We start from the raw sequence: 8,328 nt of genomic DNA on the forward strand, positions 1-8,328 counted from the left end.
AACAAGAAAGAAGCTTACTGAGAAACTGGTTTGTGTTGTGTGAATTCTTCTCACAGAGTTACAACTTTCTTTATATTTAGCAGTTTGCTAATACTATTTGTATTGAATCTACAATGGGATATTCTGTGGATCGCTTTAAAGCCTATGGTAACAAAGGAAATAACCTGAGATAATAACAGGAAAGAAACTCTCTGAGAAAGTGCTTTGCAATGTGTGAATTCCTCTCACATAATTACACCTTTCTCTTCATTGAGGTGTTTACTAACACTGTTTTTGTGGAATGTGCAAAGGGATACTCGGGAGCACATTCCAGATTTTTGTGAAAAAGGAAATAACGTCAGATAAAAACTGGAGAGAAGCCTTCTGAGAAAATTCTTTGTGAATTTACACATCGCTCCCTAATATCCCATTGCAGATTCTGTGAAAACACTGTTAGAAAACTGCTCAATGAAGAGAAACATATAACTCTGTGAGATGAATTCACACATCACAAAGCAGTTTCTCAGAAATCTTTCTAGTTTTCATCTGAGTATATGTCCTTTTTTCATCATGGTCTTCAATGCAATCCAGAATATCACTTTTCAGATTCCACAAAAACAGTGCTAGCAAACTGCTTCACGAAAGAGTAGTGTAACTCTGTGAGATGAATTCACACATTACAAAGCAGATTTTCAGAAAGCGTCTTTCTAGCTTTTATATGAGGACATTCCCTTTGTCATCAGGTGCTTCAAAGCGATCAAAAATATTCCTACTCAGATGAGGCAAAAACAGGGCTAACAAACTGCTCCATGAAAAGAAAGGTGTAACTCTGTGACATGAATTCACATATCACAAAGCAGTTTCTCAAAAGACTTCTCCCCAGTTTTTTCCTGAGGATGTTTCCTTTTGCACCATAGGACTCAACACTTTCAGAATATTATATTGCGAATTCCATGAAAACAGAGTTAACAAACTGCTCCAGGAAACATGGGTGTAACTCTGTGAGATGAACTCACCCATCACAAAGTTTTTCAGAAAGTTTCTTTCTAGCTTTTATCTGAGGATATTCCCTTTATCTCCATGGGCTTCAAAGCTACCCAAAATATACCTTCTCCAATTCCATAAAACTAGTGCTACCATAGAGCTCCATGAAAAGAAAGGTGTAATTCTGTAAGATGAATTCACATAACACAAAGCAGTTTCTCAGAAAACTTCTTTCTAGTTTTTATCTAAGGAAATTTCCTTTTTCATCATAGGCCTCAATGCAATCCCAAACATCAAATTGCAGTTTCTGCGACAGCAGTGTTAGCAAACTGTTCAATGAAAGAATGGTGCAACTGTGTGAGATAAATTCACACATCACAAAGCAGTTTCTCCGAAGGCTTCTATCCATTATTTATCTGAGGATATTTCCCTTTTCACCATAGCAGTAAATGCTCTCATAATATCTCATTGTAGATTCCACGAAAGCAGTGTTAGCAACCTGCTCCATAAACAGAAAGGTGCAAATCTGTGAGATGGATTCACACATCAGAAACAGTTTCTCAGAAAACTTCTTTCTTCTTTTATCTGAGGATATTACCTTTTTAAATGCAGGCCTCAATGCACCCCTGAAATCTCATTGCAGATTCCGTGAAAACAGTGTTAGCAAACTACTCAATGAAAACAGTGGTGTACCTCTGTGAGATGAATTGACACATGACAAAGCAGTTTCTCAGAAGGCTTCTCTCCATTTTTTATCAGGAATATTTCATTTTTCACCAGAGGACTCAATGCCCTTGGAATAACCACAGGCAGTTTCCACAAAAACACTCTAAGCAAACTGCTCAATGTAAAGAAAGGTGTGACTCTCTGAAATGAATTCACACATCAAAAAACAGTTCTTCAGAAAGCTTCTTTCTAGTTCTTATATGGGAATATTTCATTTGTCACCATATTCTTCAAAGAGATCCAAAATATCCCTACTCAGATTCCATAAAAACAGGGCTAGCAAACTGCTTCACGAAAGAGTAGTGTAACTTTGTGAGATGAATTTACACATCACAAAGGAGTTTCTCAGAAAACCTCTTTCTTGTATTTATCCGAGGATATTTCCTTTTTAAACACAGGCTTCAATGCCCTCCCGAATATCAAGTTGCAGATTCCACGAAAACAGTGTAAGGAAGCTTCTAAATGGAAGAACGATGTAACTCTGTGACATGTATTCACACATCACAAAGGAGTTTCTCCAAAGGCTTATGTCCAGTTTTTATCTGAGGATATTTCCTATTTCACCAGAGCTCTCAATGCGCTCACAATATCCCACTGCAGATGAAAAAAATGATGTAACTTTGTGAGACGAATACAAACGTCACAAAACAGTTTTTCAGAAAGCTTCTTTCTAGTTTTTATTGGAGGATATTTCCTTTTTCACCACGGGATTCAACGCAATCCAAAATATCCCTTCTCAGACTCCACAGAAACAGTGCTAGCAAACTAATCCAGGAAAGAATAGTGTAACTCTGTGAGATGAATACACACATTACAAAGCAGATTCCCAGAAAGATGCTTTCTAGATTTTATCTAAGGATGTTTCCTTTGTCACCATAGAGTTCAAAGCTGTCAAAAATATCCCTTCTCAGATACCCCAAAAACAGTACTGGAAAATGGCTCCATGAAAGATTGGTGTAACTCTGTGATATGAATTCACACATCACAAAGCAGTTACCTGAAGGCTTCTCTCCAGTTTTTATCTGAGGATAGCACTCATTGCACTAGCAATATCCCATTGCAGTTAAAAGAAAGCAATGTTACTAAACTGCTCCAGGAAAAGAATGTTGCAACTTTGTGAGATGACTACACACATCACAAAGCAATTTCTCAGAAAACCTCTTTCTAGTTTTTCAATGAGGATATTTCTTTTGTCACCACAGGCTTCAAGCAATCCAAAATATGCCTTCTCAGATTCCACAAAAACAGCGCTAGCAATCTGCAACATGAAAGAGTTGTGTAACTCTGTGAAATGAATTCACACATCACAAAGTTTTTTCTCAGAAAGCTTCTTTCTAGTTTTTATCGAAGAATATTTCCTTTTTCACAATGGGATTCAATGCAATCCAAAATATCCCTTCTCAGATTCCACAAAAGCAGTGCTAGCAAACTACTCCATGAAAAGCATAGTGTAACTCTGTGAGATGAATTCACATATCAAAAGCAGTTTCTCAGGAAGCTTCCTACTAGTTTTTAACTGATTTTATTTCCTTTGTCACTATAGGTTTCAAAGCGATCCAAAATATCCTTTCCCAGATGTCAAAAAAGCAGTGCTAGCAAACGGCTCATGAGAGAGTAGTGTAACTCTGAGATGAATTCACACATCACAAAGCAATTTCTCAGAAAGCTTGTTTCCAGTTTTTATCTAAGGATATTTCCTTTGTCACAATAGGATTCAAAGCAATCAGAAATGTCACTTCTCAGATTCCACAGAAAGTGTACTAGCAAACGCCTCCATGAAAGATTGGTGTAACTCTGTGAGATGCATTCACACATCACAAAGCAGTTTCTACATTTCCTTTTTCACCATCAATCTCAATGAATTCCCAAATATCCCATTGCAAATTCTACGAAAATAGATTTAGCAAACTGCTCAATGAAAGAATGGTGTTACTCTGCGAGATCAGCTCACACATAAAAAGCAGTTTCTCTGAAGGCTTCTCTCCAGTTTTTATCTGAGTATATTTCCTTTTTCAACATAGCACTCAATGCACTCGCAATATACCATTGCAGATTAAACGAAAACAGTGTTAGTAAAATGTTCCATGAAAAGAAAGGTGTAACTCTGAGAGATTAATTCACACATCACAAAACAAAAGCTTCCTTCCTGTTTTTTGCTGAGGATATGTCCTACTAAAAAACAGACCTCCATGCACTCCCATACATCTCTTTGCAGACTCCGCAAAAACAGTGTTAACAAACTTCCCAAGGAAAAATAATTGTGTAACTCTGCGAGATAAATTCACACATCACAAAACAATTTCTCAGAACGTCTCTGTCTAGTTTTTATCTGAGGATATTTCCTGTGTCACCATAGACTTATAAGTCACCCATAATATCCCTTTTCATTCTCCACAAAAACAGTGCTAGCAAACTACTCCATGAAAGAGTGGTGTAACTCCGTGAGATGAATTCACAAATCACAAAGCAGTTTCTCAGAAAGCTTCTTTCTAGTTTCTTTCTGGGGATATTTCCTTTGTCACAATAGGCTTCAAAGCAATCAAAAATATCCTTTCTCAGATTCCACAAAAACACTGCTAGCAAACTGCTCCATGAAAGAGAAGTGTAACTCTGTGAAATGATTTCACACATCACAAAGCAGTTTCTCAGAAAGCTTCTTTCAAGTATTTAGATGAGAATATTTCCTTTGTCATGATAGGATTTAAAGCAATCCAAAATATCTCTTCTCAGATTGCACAAAAACAGTCCCAGCTTTTCTCTCCTTTTTATCTGAATATATTTCCTTTTTCACCATAGCCCTCAATGTGCTCACAATATCCCATTGCAGGTTAAATGAAAACAGTGATAGTAAACTGCTCCATGAAATGAAAAGTGTAAAACTGTGAGGTGAGTTCAAACATCACAAAGCAGTTTCTCAGAAAGATTCTTTCCTGTTTTTATCTGATAATATTTCGTATTTAAACACAAGCTTCCAGGCATTACCATATATCTCATTACAGATTCTGCAAAAACAGTATCAGCAAACTTCTCAAGGAAAATTGTGTAGCTCTTCTAGATAAATTCACACATCACAAAGTAGTTTCTCAGAAAGCTTCTTTCTAGTTTTTATCTGAGGATATTTCCTTTGTCACCATAGGCTTCAAACTGATCCAAATATTGCTTCTCAGATTCCATAAAAACAGTGCTAGCAAAGTGCTCCTTGAAAGAGTCGTGTAATTCAGTGAGATGAACTCACACATCACAAAGCAGTTTCACAGAAAGCTTCTTTCAAGTTTTTATCTGAGAACATTTCCTTCTTCACCATCGGCCTCAAAGCCCTCGTGAATATCCCATTGCAGACTCCACGAAATTACTGTTAACAAACGGCTCAATGAAAAAATGCTGTAACTCTGTGAGATGAATTCACACATCATGAAGCAGTTTCTCCGAAGGCTACTATCCAGTTTTTATCTGAGGATATTTCCTTTTTCACCATAGCACTCAATGCACTCACAATATCCCATTGCAGATTCCATGACAACAGTGTTCATAAACTGCTACATGAAAAGAAAGGTGTAACTCTAAGAGATGAATTCACACATCACAAAGCTGTTTCTCAGAATGCTTCTTTCAATTTTCAGTTGAGGGAGGATATTTCCTTTGTCTCCATAGTGTTCAAAGTGATCCAGAATACTCCTTCTCAGATTCCACAAATTCAGTGCTAGCAAACTGCTCCATGAAAGAGCAGTGTAACTCTCTGAGATGAATTCACATATCACAAAGTAGCTTCTCAGAAAATTTCTTTCAAGTTTTCATCTGAGGATATTTCCTTTTTCACCACCGGCTTCAATGCAATCCAAAGTATCCCTTCTCAGATTGCACAGAAGCAGTGCTAACAAACTGCTCCATGAAAAGAATGGTGTAACCCTGTGAGATAAACTCACACATCACAAAGCAGTTTCTCAGAAAGGTTCTTTATAGTTTTTTTCTGAGGATATGTCCTTTGTTACTAGAAGCTTGAATGTTCTCCAAAATATCCCATTGCATATTCCAAGAAAAAACTGTTAGCATACTATTGAGTGAAAAGAACAGTGTAACTCTGTGAGATGAACTGATACATCACAAAGCAGTGTCTCAGAAAGCTTCTTTTTGGTTTTTATCAGATTATATTTTCTTTGTCACCATAGGCTTCAATGCCCTCCAAATTATACTATTGCAGATTCCACCAAAACAGTGTTATTAAACTGTTGAATGAAAACAAAGGTGTAACTCTGTGAGATGAGTTCACACATCACAAAGCAGTTTGTCAGAAACTTCCTTCTTGTATTTATTTGAGGATATTTCCTATGTCACCATAGGCTTCAATTCAAAATGTCCCTTCTCAGATTCCCAAAAAGCAGTGCCAGAAAACTGATCCATGAAAAGAGAGGTGTAAGTCTGTGAGATGACATCACACATCACAAAGCACTTTCTCAGAAAGTTTCTTTCTAGTTTTCATCTGAGGATATTCCCTTTGTCACCACAGACTTCAATGCAATCCTAATGTCACCTCTCAGATTTCCCATAAACAGTGTTACCAACCTGCTCCAAGAAAAGGATCATGAACTCTCTGAGATGAGTTAAAACATCACAAAGCGGTTTTTCAGAATGATTCTTTCTAGTTTTTATATGAGGATATTGCCTTTGTCACCATTAACATTAATGTGCTCTGAAATATCCCTTTGCAGATTCCAATAAAACAGCATTAGCAAACTGCTCAATAAATAGAACAGTATAATTCTGTGATATGAATTCTCACATCACAAAGCAGTTTCTCAGAAAGCTTCTTTCTAGTTTTCATCAGAGGATATTTCCCTTTTCACTATATGCCTCAATGCACTCCCAAATATCCCTTTGCAGATTACATGAATACAGTGTTAGTAAGCTGGTCCATGAATAGAAAGGTGTGACTCTGTGAGAGGAATTCACACATCACAAAGAACTTTCCCAGAAAGCTCCTTTCAAGTTTTTATCTGAGGATATTTCCTTTGTCATCATAGTCTTCAAAGTGATCCAAAATATCTCTTCACAGATTCCCGAAAAACAGTGCTGCCAAACTGACCCATGAAAGGAATCATATAACTCTGTGAGATGAATTAACATATCATAAACCAGTTTCTCAGCAAACGTCTTTCTCTTTTTTATCTGAGGATATTTCCTTTCTCACCATACGACTCAATACTCTCCCAAATATCCCTTTGCAGATTTCACAAGCACAGTGTTCGCACACTGCCCCATGAAAAGAAATGTGTAACCTTGTAAGGTAAATTCACAAATCACAAGGAAGTTTCTCAGAAAGCTGTTTTCTAGTTTTTATCTGAGGATAATTCCTTTGACACCATAGGCTTCAAGGCAATGCAATATATCCCGTCTCAGATTCCCCAAAAACAGTGCTATCAAACTGCTCCAAGAAAAGTATGGTGTAACTCTTTGAGAGGAATTCACACATCACAAGGCAGTTTCTCAGAAAGTTTCTTTCTAGTGTTTGTCTGAGATTATTTCCTTTGTCAGTATAAGCTTCTATGCTCTCTGAAATATCCCCTTGCAGATTCCAAGAAAACAGTGTTAGCAAACTGCTCAAAGAAAAGGACAGTGTTGCTCAGTGAGATGAATTGACAGAATACAAAGCAGTTTGTCAGAAATCATCTTTCTAATTTTTATTTGAGGATATTTCTTTTCTCACCATAGGCCTCAATGCTCTCTCAAATATCCCTTTGTAGATTCCATGAAAACTGTTAGCAAACTTCTCCATGAAAAGAAAGGTGTAACTCTGAGTTGAATTCACACATCACAAAGAACTTTCTCAGAAAGCTTCTTTCTAATTTTTATCCGAAGATATTTCCCTAATTATCATACGCTTCAATGCGATCCAAAATATCACTTTGCAGATTCCCCAGAAACACTGCTACCAAACTACTCCATGAAAACAATCATGTAAGTCTGTGAGATGAATTCACAAATCACAGAGCAGTTTCTCAGAAAGCTTCTTTCTCATTTTTCTCTTAGTTTATTTCCTGTCACAATAAACTTCAATGTTCTCTGAAATATCCCATTGCGGATTCCAAGAAAATAGTGTTAGCAAACTGCTGAATGAAAAGAACAGTGTAACTATGTGAGATTACTTCACACATCACAAAGCGGATTCTCAGAAAGCTTCTTTTTGCTTTTTTCTATAAAGATATTTCCTTTGTCACCATAGGCTTCCATGCACTCCCAAATATCCCATTGCCAATTCCAAAAAAGAGGTTTAAAAAATGGCTACATCCCAGCGTGAAGGACACAGAAGACCGGTGATTTCTGCATTTTGAACTGAGGTACTGGGGTCATCTCACTAGTGAGTGCCGGACAATCGGGGCTGCTCAGCTGTTGCAGCCCGACCAGCGAGAGCTGAAACAGGGCGAGGCATCGCCTCACCTGGGAAGCGCAAGGGGGAAGGGAATCCCTTTCCCTAACCAGGGGAACTGAGACACACAACACTTGGAAAATCGGGTAACTCCCACCCCAATACTGCACTGCAGGCTAACGGGAACACCAGGAGAATATACCCTACGCCTGGCCGGGAGGGACCGATGCCCCCGGAGCCTCCCTTCTTGCTAACACAGCAGTCTGCGGCGATCTAAC

Source organism: Colobus angolensis, unplaced genomic scaffold, assembly GCF_000951035.1.
Source record: "Colobus angolensis palliatus isolate OR3802 unplaced genomic scaffold, Cang.pa_1.0 Scaffold346, whole genome shotgun sequence".
Lineage (NCBI taxonomy): Eukaryota > Metazoa > Chordata > Mammalia > Primates > Cercopithecidae > Colobus > Colobus angolensis.